General features: G+C 39.6%; 1 protein-coding gene across 3 annotated transcripts in view; it reads left to right on the top strand.

Moving 5' to 3' along the window:
• The window catches only part of Graf (GTPase regulator associated with FAK), a 537792-nt gene that overhangs the window by 111670 nt on the left and 411557 nt on the right, over nucleotides 1–14565 (top strand). The gene's annotated exons all lie outside the window — the stretch shown is intronic.

Raw genomic sequence — 14565 nt, 5'->3', positions numbered from 1 at the left:
TTTTTTGGCTGATGCTGCATAAGCTTGCTTTCTTGCATCAAATGTCTCTACTAATGCTAATGCTAATCTGTAATTGTGCAATTTCTTATTTTTAATATGTTAATAGAGTAATTCAGACTCATGCAAGGTCAAATAACATGCGAAAATACCTGAAAAATACCCCATATATTTTTTTATAATGATTTACATTAATAATACAGATCAAATGGTAGTAGATATCCAATAGTAAAAAAAAAAATCATCAATCTCAATACATTTTTAATGTTTGCTCTGGAAATCTTACAAACTATTACGTCTGCAATGCCCCTGATAAATTATGGCACCTCCCCAGGGTGTCATGATGCACAGTTTGAGAAATGCTGCAGTAAGGGATTGTACCCATGACATCGATCATTCCTACATATATAATAATGTCTCGTGTGGGTTCAAAGTCAAATGTTTTGCTAAAGTTCAAATAAACTTGACTATTGCATACAGATATGGAGTCCTCATTTTAGGAAGGATGTACAGCTGCTCGAATGGGTGCAGAGAGGAAAACCGAGATTGGTGAGGGGAACAAAGGGGTGCTCTTACCAAGAAAGGCTTCAGTTTTTGCAAATTGCAGTATCTGGAGATTAGACACCCTGAAGGAGATCTGATTGAGGTGTTTAAGGCTTTGAATGGCTCAAGAAAATTCAGTGCTGATGGGATTCTTCTTGATGCACATAAGAGGGCATAAATTCAAATTGAAGAAAGATGGTTGCAGAATAGATGTGCAGAAATTTGCCTTCAGCCAATGGGTGGTTGCTTTCTGCAACAAACTTCCATCCATTGTGGAAGTGGATGGTTTGAATAAATTCCAGGAAGAAGTGGACAAACTATTGGAGAGGATGGATAGGTGAAATGGAATTTTTTTTTTTTTTTTTTTTTTTGCCTTATGCTGTATAAACATGCTCTCTTGCATCATTTGATACTAGTACTATGCGTGCACCTGTTTTTACTCTCACTAACCCTAACACAGTCCATATATTTGCTTTTTCCATGAGGATGCCCCAGAGTGCCTTTAAAACTCTGACACATTGCCTTCCAGGCTGCTGCATGGTTAATAGAAGCAGTGAAAGAATCATGTACACCTCTGCTGCAGACAAAGGTGTAAGCGGCTTTTGCTGTATCATGTACCTTTACAAAGTTTGCTGTATCGGTAACTTTACAAAGAGGGAACAAATAGAGCACATGATATAATTGTAATTTGTAGGAGAATTGAACTTGTCAGTTCTCCCCTAAACTAAAGCATTCCCACTACATTTGAACTTTTTGCTTTGCTTCTCTGTTCTGAGGCATAATTTTAGCCAAAATTTAATTTAAAAATAACACACAGAACTAAGAGATACAAAATTAATATTGCTACACTAATACTATTTATTTGACTGCGATGCAAACTACATTTAGCAAGTTGAATGATTTTAAATTATATTATGTGCTGTGTGAGACAACAGCATTATAAAATCATGTTTGTATTACTATAAGTTTATGTAAATTTTTTTATTTTCCTAGAAAATTACTTACAAAATGTTCATATATCAACATTGTATCAATGGTGGCCATTCAAATGTTCTTATATCAATACGGTACGGTGACTGGAGAAGTCCACTTCGAAGGCTATGTAAAGAACAAATTCAACCACTTAAGCAGTTAAATACAAACAATAACGAACCATCCTACTAATTTTAAACAAAAGCTAACAAAAAAAACCCCCAATAATTTAAGCAATAAAGAAAGTTTTGCTTGGCTTTAAATTCCTGCTTTGGGTTGAGTACCTGTGCGTTACCTGCTATGCAGGTCGGGTATTAGTAATTTTGTGATTTGTGGGTTGATTGCAGGTCCAGTTTTTGAATATAAATAATTTAATACAATAATACATAAAATTAATACATTAACTCATAAAGTAATTGTTTTTATTATTACTCTATTTTCTAGGTAACATTATTTGCCAAGTAATCAGGTTTGTACCATATTTTAATCGTGTAATATGAATTAAACACACTACTCCACTACTGATATCTTTAAAAGGTGCCTAGTCTCCAGAAGCTGCAATTTGCAGAACTTAAGCCTTTCTTTGTAAGGGCAACCCTTTGTTCCATTCACCAATCTCGTTGCCCTTCTCTGTACTTGTTCAGCAGCCCTACATTACTCCTAAAATGAGGTTTCCAGGTCTGTATGCAGTAATCAAGGTTTGGCCTGACCATTGTCTTATGCAAGGGGACAGCCATCTCCTTATCCCTGCTAGCAAAATTCCTGTATATCATTGAGAAGACACCTACTCTTGCAGCTTGCCTGCACTGCTCATAAAACTATATCTGACTGCACAATTACCCCCAGGTCCTTTTCATTCTCCAGTACTCAGAATGTAGTACCACACGGTTGGTACATTACTCTGGGGTTACTACTACCTATATGCAATACTTTACATTTGTCAATGTTAAACGTTAGCTGCCACCTCTCAGCCCATCTGCTCAACTTTTCTAGATCTTGTTGCAGTACTGTCATTAACAACCCTGCCAACCTTTGTATCGTCTGCAAACTTGGACGTAAACGCTGATGTACCTTCATCAATGTCATTGATAAATACAGAAAACAAGGGACCCAACACCGAACCCCGGAGGACTCCACTAATAACATTAGTTCACGAGGAGCGTATCCATTGATTACCACTCTTGTCTTCTCCCATTCAACTATCCCATTATCCATAGCAAGTTGCCTTTAATGGCATACTGCTCCAATTTGTGCAGTAGTCTTTCATGTGCAACAATGTAAAAAACTTAGCTAAAATCCAAGTTAAATGATATCAAAATTATTTTTTTGCATCCAGTATTTTTGTGGCCACATCATAATATCCAATCAAATTTGTTAGACAAGACTAACCCTTAACAAACCCATGCTGTCTCTGAACTATAAGTTCAGTTTTGTCTGGATGATCCTGCAGTGCTTATATAACCAGTGGCTCCATTGTTTTCCCTGGAACAGAAGTTAAACGGATAGTTCTGTAATTACTCATGTCACACTTTGATCTCCTTTTGTGAATTGGACATGTTTGCACATCCAGTCAATGGTAACCTCCCCCGAGTTGAAGGAAGCTTTCATAATTATGGCTAAGGGTTTGCTTACTTCCTTTGCTGCCTCCTTTAATATAACTGTATAGATCCCATCAATCCCAAGTGCCTATGTTCAACTTCAACAATTTCCCTTCCACTTTGTTCTCAGTTATTGCAAAATCATTTAGCTCACTGCCAGAGTTTAATACACCTGGCATTCCGTTTGCTAGCTACCTGAGCAGAATTATCAACAGTTGAACCGTCGATGTCAAGTGGACCAATCTCATTCATCCTTTTCCTTCTAGAGTTTACATAAGTAAAGAACTCTTTGCATTCTTTGCCAAAGATATATTGTAATCTGCCTAACATCCTTTGTGACTTGATTACAGACCAGTTTATATCTACAATAGGCTTCTGTGTCACCTGTTAATTTGTATGTATCCCATGCATTTTCTTCTCTGCCATGAGTCTCATTAGTTCATCTGCCATCCATTTAGTTCTAAACCTTGAACAGTATTTCTTAGTTGGGAGAAAAAAATGTCTAGTAATTTCCAAGATAACTTCCTTGAATGCTTCCCATTTAGAATTTGCCTTTACAAAAGCAAAAACCCTTCCCTTTACCCCCGATGGTAGTTACAAATTTAGTAATTCGCTCATCAGCACACTAATCGCTGCCACCCATTGGTTACTTTATCTTCAGATTCTTAATGCATGAAGAATCACTGCTGATGATCAGATTAGCATTAGTAGAGGCATTTGATGCAAGAAAGCAAGCTTATGCAGCATCAGCCAAAAAAAAAAAAAAATAAATAAATAAAAAATAACCACTTCCACTTCACCCCTCTGTTCGTTTGAAATACCTGTCCAGCTGAGCCTTAAACTTATTCACGCTATCAACCTCCACGACAAGGGATGGAAGTCTGTTCCACCAACCAACCACCGGCTGGCCAAAGGCAAATTTCCTCACGTCTACCCTACATCTGTCTTTCCTCAATTTGAATTTATGCCCTCTCAGGTGATTAGTCTGAGCAAGAGAAAGAATCCCATCAGCATTGAGCATGCTCAAACCATTCAAGGCTTTATACACCTCTATCAGATCACCTCGCTGGTGCCTAGTCTCCAGACACTGTAATTTGCAAAACTTAAGCCTTTCTTCGTAAGAGCACCCCTTTGTTCCATTCACCAGTCTTGTTGCCCTTCTCTGTACTCGTTCCAGCATCTCTACATCCTTCTTCAAATGAGGCCTCCAGACCTGTATACAGTACTCAAGGTGTTGCCTGACCATTGCCTTATACAAGTGAATAATCACCACCTTATCCCTGCTGGAAAAATTCCTATATATCATTGACAATACACCATGAGCTACTCTTGTAGCCCGTCTGCACTTCTCAGAAAACTTCATATCTCCTGCACAACCACCCCCAGGTCCCTTTAATTCTCTACCAGTGTAGTACCACAGAGTTGATACGTTGCTCTGGGGTTGCTGTTTCCCATATGTAGTACTTTACATTTGTCAATGTTAAAACTTCATTTGCCACCTCTTGGCTCATCTGCTCAGCCTTTCCAGATTCTCTTGCAGTAGCATAGTGTGGGCAGTGTCCTTGACAACCCTGCCGACCTTCGTATCGTCAGCAAACTTGGACATTAAGCTTGATATACCATCATCAATATCATTTATAAATACAGAGAACAATAAAGGACCCAATACTGAACCCTGAGGGACTCCACTAGTAACATTAGTCCACGATGAGCAGTGTCCATTGACTACCACTCTGTCTTCTCCCCCTCAACCACCCCTTTATCCATAGCAGCAATTTGCCTCCAATGCCACACTGCTCCAATTTGTGCAGCAGTCTTCCATGTGCAACAGTATCAAAAGCCTTTCTAAGATCCAAGTATATAATATCAAAGTTATTCCCTGCATCCAGTTCTTTTGTGACTGCATCATAGTATCCAATCAAATTGGTCAAACAAGACTTTCCCTTAACAAAACCATGCTGTGTCTGAGCTATAACTGAAGTCTTGTCTAGATGATCCTGCAGTGCTACTTTAACCAGTGCCTCCATTAATTTTCCGGGAACCTAAGTTAAACTAACAGGTCTATAATTACTTGTGTCGCCCATTAGCATTAGTAGAGGCATTTGTTGCAAGAAACAAGCTTATGCAGCATCAGCCAAAAAAAAAAAAAAAAAAAACCCACTTCCACTTCACCCCTCTGTTCGTTCAAAACACCTGTCCAGCTGAGCCTTAAACTTATTTAGGCTATCAACCTCCACGACAAGGGATGGAAGTCTGTTCCACCGACCAACTACCCGCTGGCTAAAGGCAAATTTCCACACGTCTATCCTACATCTGTTTTTCCTCAATTTGAATTTATGCCCTCTCAGGTGATTATTCTGAGCTAGAGGAAGAATCCCATCAGCATTGAGCATGCTCAAACCATTCAAGGCTTTATACACCTCTATCAGATCACCTCGCTAGTGCCTAGTCTCCAGACACTGTAATTTGCAAAACTTAAGCCTTTCTTCGTAAGAGCACCCCTTTGTTCCATTCACTAATCTTGTTGCCCTTCTCTGTACTCGTTCCAGCAGCTCTACATCCTTCTTGAAATGAGGCCTCCAGACCTGTATACAGTACTCAAGGTGTGGCCTGACCATTGCCTTATACAAGGGAATAATCACCTCCTTATCCCTGCTGGAAAAATTCCTGTATATCATTGACAATACTCCATGAGCTACTCTTGCAGCCAATCTGCACTGCTCAGAGAACTTCATATCTGCTTGCACAACCACCGCCAAGTCCCTTTTATTCTCTACCACTGTCAGTGTAGTACCATAGAGTTGATACGTTGCTCTGGGTTTGCTGTTTCCCATATGTAGTACTTTACATTTGTCAATGTTAAACTTCATTTTCCACCTCTCAGCCCATCTGCTCAACCTTTCCAGATCCTGTTGAAGTAGCGTAGTGTCAGCGGTGTCCTTGACAACCCTGCCAATCTTCGTATCGTCTGCAAACTTGGACATTAAGCTTGATATACCATCATCAATATCATTTATAAATACAGAAAACAATAATGGACCCAACACTGAGCCCTGAGGGACTCCACTAATAACATTAGTCCACGATGAGCAGTGTCCATTGATTACCACTCTGTCTTCTCCCCCTCAACCACCCCTTTATCCGTAGCAGCAATTTGCCTCCAATGTTACACTGCTCCAATTTGTGTAGCAGTCTTCATGTGCAACAGTATCAAAAGCCTTTCTAAGATCCAAGTATATAATATCAAAGCTTTGATCCTCCTTTGTGAATTGGAGTCACATTTGCATATCTCCAGTCCATGGTTACGTCCCCAGAGTCCAAGGAAGCTCTCATAATTATAACTAAGGGTTTGCTTACTTCCTTTGCTGCCTCCTTTAATACAACTGGATAGATCCCATCCACCCCAGGTGCCTTTCTTGTATTTATCTCAACAATTTCTTCTCTACTTTACTCTCAGTTATTACAAGATTCTCTAGCTTACTGCCAGAGTTGAATACACCTCTGGCATTCCCCTCGCTGAATAACTCCTCATGTGTGAATGTCGATGCAAAATATTCATTTAGTTTGTTAGCCACCGGAGCAGGATCATCAACAGTTGACCCATCGATATCAGGTGGACCAATCTGATTCATCCCCTTCCTTCTAGAGTTTCCATAAGTAAAGAACTCTTTGCTGTTTTTCTTTGCATTCCTTGTCAAAGATTTCTCGTAGTCTGCCTTTGCCTGCCTAACTTCCTTTGTAACTTGGTTGCATATCAACTTTTATCTATCATAGGCTTCTGTGTCACGTGTTAATTTGTATGTATCTCATGCATTTTTCTTCTCTGCCACATGTCTCATTAGTTCATGTGACATCCACTTAGGCCTAAACCTTGAACAATATTTCTTAGTTGGTATGTAAAGCCTAGTAGCTTCCAAGATAAGTTCTTTGAATGCTTCCCATTTTGAATTTGCTGTTGGTAACATCATCAGTTGGTCCCACTGTATAGAATTTAAATACTATCTCAGTCCATCGTAGTCGCCTTTACGAAAGCAATAACCCTTCCCTTTACCCCTAATGGTAGTCAACTCTTTGAGTAAATCCCACTTCAGCACACTGTGATCACTGCCACCTAGTGGTTCATTTACCTGCAGATTCTTAATGCATGAAGAATCACTACTGATAATCAAATCAAGAGTATTACTCTTTCTACTTGCCTCCCGAACATGCTGATGTAGAAAACAATCATCCAATAAATCCACAGAAGCCTTGCTAGTGTGTGAGTGACTAGTCCCCAAATTCCAGTCAATATCTGGGAAATTAAAATCCCCCATTATAAGACTCTCTGATTTACTGGCCTACTCTATTTCCCTGTACAGTTTCTTATAATACTCATCAGAGTCATTAGGCCTATAGCACACACCTGCTCAATTTTGATCTCCCAATGCTTATGTCACACCAAACTGACTCGACACTGCTCTGTCAAGCAAAGTCGACTGGGGCCCCGGGTGCCAAGCGTATTTCGAGGCCAAGCGATATTCTGGTGATATATAGAGCGCTCTTCTAAAGTGATTGAAGTTATTTCCTTTTAAGTTCCTACGTTTCTAGCAAAAGCCTTTCTTTTATAACTAGTTCTATACTTGAAAACCACAAGTTAGAACACAGAAAGGAAACACACCTTTCTTTTTCCTATATTTCTTGTTTTATTAACCAACTAACACTTCAACCGCTTGGCCTCCGAGCGGCACTGCTCCTGCCTCCCCGTGGCGGGGCCGGTAATCTGGGGGAAAAGTTATCCCCCAGGGCTAAAAGGAGCAACGATGGATAAAAATGAATATCCACCTCTAGAGCCTTCAAACTCAAGGCTAGACAAACCTAATGATGAAGACGTGAACCAAGCAAAAAGGCTCCGAAGAGAAGTTCAGTGCAATGAAATGCCAAACTTTCTGGTGATACACTCTCTCTCCAACCAACCTGTAGGCAAATTATCACCATTCGTCATCCAAAGATTTCTGGAATCGATTGCTGGAACACCAAAAATGGTTAAACGACTGCAATCTGGAGACCTATTAATTGAAACAGCCAACTCCAAACATTCCGAGTGGCTGCTCAAAACAACGACATTCGGTGGCCTGCCAGTATCTATTACTCCGCACAACACCTTAAATTCCTCGAAAGGCGTTATAACCGAATGGGACCTACTTACAATATCAGAAGAGGAATTAGTTAAAGAACTGAGTAATCAAAAAGTAACCAACGCCAAACGCATAATGACCAAAAAAGACGGAAATCTCGTCCCAACTAGGTCAATCATTTTAACCTTCAGTACCCCAGATTTGCCATCCTCAGTAAAAGCTGGCTATTTAAACTGCCGAATTCGGGCTTATATTCCTAACCCGATTCGTTGTTTTAAATGCCAAAAATATGGACATTCCCAACAAGCATGCAGAGGAGAAGCTATTTGTCCTATTTGTGGTTCCAAGGAACATACACAAGCAGACTGTTCAGCATCAAGTCCCATTTGCCCTAACTGCAAAGAAAGTCACCCAGCATTTTCAAAATCCTGTGAAATGTGGAAAACAGGGAAGAAAATTCAAAAATATAAAATTGAACACAAAGTCACATACCCTGAGGCACGCAGACAGGTTATGTTGACCATGCCCAGTCGTTCATATGCGTCTCACACTCGAAGCTTTATTTCAACAGCAGTACAAACAGATGTATCAATACCCCCCAGCACATCTATGGCTAATTGGGTTAAAAATACACTATCTAATTCAGGAAAAGACACACATCAAACTAAAACCAGTGAATCGACCAACACTCCAATCAGCATCCCAACTGATACTCGGACAGTCTCGCATGATAAAGAAAAATTAAAAACTACCAAAGACAACAAGAAACCTGAATCATCCACCAATAGTATGGAAGTAGATGTACACTCAGATCTTGAGGAACCCATACTAGAACTTCATGCAAATGACACTATGGATACTGGGCGCCCCAGCTTCCCAAAAAAAGACCGGAAAAAGTGCTCAAACAAAAAACAGTCTGATGAATCATCCTCAACTAAACCTAAATGAACCACAATATCTTACAATGGAATTGCAGAGGTTTTCGTTGCAACACTGACGATATTCAATACTTAATTAACCGATATTCTCCAGCTGCCTTCTGTCTACAGGAAACTTACCTGACCTCACAAATTTCTCCTTCGATAAAGAACTATTGCCTTTACCGAAGAGATCGAAATACCGCTAATGCTGCCCATGGTGGGGTAGCAATCCTAGTAAACTCGAAGATCCCAACTAGACATATCCCAATCCAAACTGAAATAGAAGCTGTTGCTGTTCGCATAACTCTCCATAGTGCAATAACACTTATCTCAATCTACCTACCACCAAACCGTTCTTACTCTTTAAGAGATCTTGAAGACCTGTTTATACAGATACCTCCACCTCTCTGTATATTAGGGGACTTTAACGGGCACCACCCATTATGGGGTTCTCCCAAATTGGATAGACGTGGCCGACTAATTGAAAGCTTTTTAGAGGCACTAAATTTCAGTATACTCAATACTGGTGCACCGACACACGTACAGCTCCCAGCAGGACACACATCAGCAATAGACCTCACAATTTGTTCACCAGTACTAGTCCCAACCATAGAGTGGAATGTAATAAATGATCCCATGGGCAGTGACCACTTTTCAATAGTATGCAACTTTCTGATAGCAAAGACTCCTTCAATTCAACCGTGCAGAAAGTGGAAATTTGTCCGAGCAGACTGGGCAAAATTTCAATCGTCAATCGACCTTGATGAGGAAAAAATCTGCCTCCAACATATTGATGATGCCACAGATTACATCACGTCGCATCTTCTAAATGTGGCTAAAAATACAATACCACTATCAAATCCCCCGGGCCGAAAACATCATAATTACTGGTGGAATGACAAATGCACCACAGCAAAGAGAGCAAAAAATAAAGCTTGGAATTTGTTTCGGCAATGTCCGAGCACAGTCAATCTTATTAACTATAAGAAATTAAGGGCAAAAGCACGCTTCATACAAAAGCAAGCAAAGAAAGAATCCTGGATCCGTTTTGCCTCTAGTTTTCACAGAAATACTGATTCCAAAATAATATGGAAAAAAATTAGACAGCTGTCTGGTAAGTTTCCTACCATACCTTCTCCAATCCTCTCTTGGAATGGGAAAGATCTCTCTAATCCAGTAGATATAGCTAATGCTTTGGGAAATACTTTTGCCGAAATTTCAGCAGCAACAGCCTATCCTACCTCATTCCAAAGAATTAAAAACACTGAAGAAAAGCATGCTATTCATTTTCAAACTGCCCGTCTTCTCCCATATAACAAACCTCTGCAATATTCTGAACTTTTACATGTCATTAAAACTGCCCGCAATGGTGCTGCCGGGCCAGATGGGATTTATTATGTCATGCTACAACATCTTGATGACAAAGCTTTGCGCTGCCTCCTGGTCTTTTACAATCGCATATTTTTAGAAAATGTTTTTCCAGCTTCTTGGCATCACTGTACAGTTTTGGCATTCCTGAAACCTGGAAAAGATCCATCCAACCCGAATAGCTATAGACCCATATCTCTCTCAAGCTGCCTCAGCAAAATTCTTGAGAAAATTATCCACAGAAGACTCGTCTGGATCATAGAGTCGGAACAGCTAATGAGCCATAGTCAATATGGCTTTCGTCAAAACAGGTCATGCCTAGATCTTATGGTCAAGGCTGAATTTGCCGTCCGTAATGCTTTTGTCAAACGTGAACATCTAGTAATGGTTTCAATAGACATAGAGAAGGCTTTTGATACCACTTGGCGGTATGGTATACTTAGTGATCTTTACCTTCTAGGACTACGAGGCAACCTCCCTATATTTATTGAGAACTTCTTACATACTAGATCATTTCAAGTTCGATACCAACATGCCCTTTCCACAACTTTCATCCAGGAAGAAGGTGTTCCACAGGGATCAGTACTGAGTGCCACTCTTTTTGCTCTGAGAATAGATTCTATCACTAAGCAGCTTCCAAATACAGTTGAGACTTACCTTTATGCAGATGACCTTTCCATCTCCTGTCATTCTCAAAACATGAGGTCTGTTGAAAGACAGCTTCAGATATCACTTAATAAAATTCAACAATGGGCAAGCCTCAACGGCTATCGGCTCTCGCAGCAGAAAACAGTTGCCATCCACTTCTGTAGACAACGCAAACTCCATCCAGATCCTGAACTTCAAATTTCTAACATCGTTGTCCCAGTCACCAGCAACATCAGATTTCTTGGATTAATCCTTGACAACAAGTTAAATTTCCTAGACCATATTAAAAATGTACGGACGTCATGTCTAAAAAAGATAAACATACTCAGAGCTTTATCTGCCCAAACATGGGGTGCAGATCGTACCTCGCTTCTTCGTTTATACAGGGCATTAATCAGATCCCGTCTCGATTATGGTGCTCCTGTCTATGATTGTGCCAGAAAGAGTGTATTACGCTGGCTTGATCCAATTCAGCACAGTGCTTTGAGAATTGCAATTGGTGCATTCAGAACGTCGCCAGCACATAGTCTCTACATTGATGCTCACGAGCCCCCACTAGCTTTACGCAGGAAAACACTGTTACTCAAATATGCTGTAAAGATACAAAGTTGTGCCTCTCATCCCGTTCAGTCATACCTTTTCAACCCACCATTTGAAATCTTATACAGAAACAAACCTAGCATAGTAAAGCCAGCTGGTCTTCGCCTTCTTGAATTGGAGCAAGTTTGGAATATTTCCGTCCATTCCGTACAACAAGTAGCCACATGTACTCAGCCACCATGGACTCCTCCTCCTCTTCCAACCTGTGACACTTACCTCTGTCAATGGAGAAAGAATACTTTGCAAGCATCAAATGTCAAACAAATTCATGCAGTTCACACTCAAAGATATACTGACTTCTCCCCAATCTATACAGATGGCTCTAAATCTAATTCAAATGTTGGAGCAGCTGCAGTGTTTCCGAATACAACTGTATCAGTTTCCCTTCCATCAGAATTTAGTATATTTTCTGCTGAATTATATGCAATCAAACTAGCTTTAGAAAATCTCTGTTCAGACAGTTCCTTCAAATCAGTTATTTACACTGATTCCCTCAGCTCAATCATGTCGTTATGTAATTCCTCAGATGAAGTCCACCCTATTCTTAATGAAATCAGAAGCTTATTACTGAAAATTAAAAAACGCAACCAACTGGTCACTTTTTGCTGGATTCCATCCCATTCTGGTATTTTAGGCAATGAACTGGCCGATAAAGCTGCAAAAAATCCAACTACTTTTGATTTAACCAATATCCCTGTTCCAGCATCAGATTATGCACTAACAGTTCATGCTGCTTGCATATCACAATGGACAGCACTCTGGCACTCTCAGACTAATAATAAACTCTTTCAGTTTAAACATGATCCAAAAATCTGGCACTCCAGTATCCGTACATCGAGACAAGAAGAAGTAGTCCTTTCAAGGGCAAGAATAGGACATACCCATCTGACCCACCTTCATTTACTCACAGGAGATGATCCACCACAATGTACACATTGTTCTAATAATTTGACAGTAAAACATATTCTTATTGGCTGCCCCTATTATAAACAAGCCAGAACTTCATCCTTGATCTCACTGGTTAATCTCCATAAACCAATAACTCTTGAAAATCTCATTGGTGATAAGGCAAATATTTCTGAATTTTTTGACTTTCTCAGGCAAACTGGGCTTTTCAATTATTTCTGATTTCAGATTTTCTTTTGATTTAGGGAAAACTCATGTTTTAATATAATAAGTGAATAGGCACATTATAGCCTTAGCAGCTTATGTGCCATTAAGCCTCCAGAACAACAACAACAACAACAAAGTCGACTGGTCGACTGGCTTCACTTCCTTGGATTTTATGTATTTCTTAACTAATAGCATAATCCCTCCTTCCTTCCTATTCTGTGTATCCCTTCTGTAGACATTGTACTCCCCAAATTCCAGTTCTGCATTCCTTATATCTGTGTGACACCACGTCTCTGAAATCCCCACAATATCTGCCTTTGATGTTTTGAGCAATACCTCATATTACTCCCTCTAGTTGCCTCTCCAACATGTTACTGCTGTAGAAAACCACCATCCAATAAATCCTCAAAAGCCTGGCTGTTGTGCTAGTGACCAACTCACAAGTTTCCGTTAATATCCAGGAAGTGAAAATTCACGATTATAAGACTATCTGATTTACTGGCTCACTGTTTCTCTGTTCAGTTGTTCGTTGTATTCATTAAACTGACTGAACATTGCACTGTCCACCCATTTCAGCTGGATGTATTTTCTTAGATTTTGTGTTTTTTAACTAACAGCATAAGTCCTCCTCCCTTTCTATGCTGTGTATTCTGGTGAGATCTGCAAAAGGGCATCCTTATGAAGAAAGACTTCGAATATGTGGGTTGCAAAGTTTGGAAACTAGACACCTTAGAGGAGATTTGATTGAGGTGTTTAAGGCTCTGTGAGGCATCAGTAAAATGAATGAGGACGAAATTTTCAAGATTATAAATGATGCTAGAACTAGGGGACATAAATTCAAGTTACGGGGGGGAAATGTTTAGATTGGACTGCAGGAAGTTTTATTTTAGCCAGAGAGTTATAAATTACTGGAATAAGTTGCCTTCATGAGTGGTGGAAGCCGACAGTTTGCCGAAATTCAAGGGTCATCTGGATGGTGCCTTCGGGTAGGGGAGGCGCATGGGATGATAGGTTTAATTTCCTTTTTTAATTAATTATTATTATTTATTTATTTTATATATATATATTTTTTTTTGTTTTTATCCTTGTTTTGTTCGGATTTTTTTTTTTTTTTTTTTTTTTGGCTGGTGCAGCATAAGCCATAGGCTTTCTTGCACCATGCGGCCCATTACTAATACTAATACTATCCTTTCTGTACATTGTACTCCCCAAATTACAATTATGTGTTCCTGATATCTGTGTGACACCACATGTCCGATATCCCAACAATATCTGTCTTTGATGTCTTGACCAGTATCTCAAATTTATTTACTATACTCTTAGCATTGGTGTAAATGCAAGTATACATGCATCTATTCTTACTCTTTATTATCCTAACATAGCCTATGTATTTACTTGTTCCATGATGATTCTTAGCAGTCCTGGAAATCCCCAGCACCTTGCTTTCCAGGCTTCATCTATGATCGTAGTGCTTGTTGTTATATTGTGCTTATGGTTATAAAGTTTGCACTCATTGCTACAGAATTAGAAACTGAATTGACACTAAAAATTAAATCTTTCAGTGCCTGACGTAGCCGAGTGGTCAGGAGCGAGAGTGCATAGCACGTTTTCCTTGAGTGACCGGGGTTCAAGCCCGTGACTACTAAATACGATAAATATTCGTATTCACAATTTATTATAAACTCTACTGAC

The sequence above is a fragment of the Mastigoproctus giganteus genome, chromosome 8 (assembly GCF_048544385.1).
Source record: "Mastigoproctus giganteus isolate SK-2022 chromosome 8, ASM4854438v1, whole genome shotgun sequence".
NCBI classification, from domain to species: domain Eukaryota; kingdom Metazoa; phylum Arthropoda; class Arachnida; order Uropygi; family Thelyphonidae; genus Mastigoproctus; species Mastigoproctus giganteus.
This window is presented reverse-complemented; position numbering and strand designations above follow the sequence as displayed.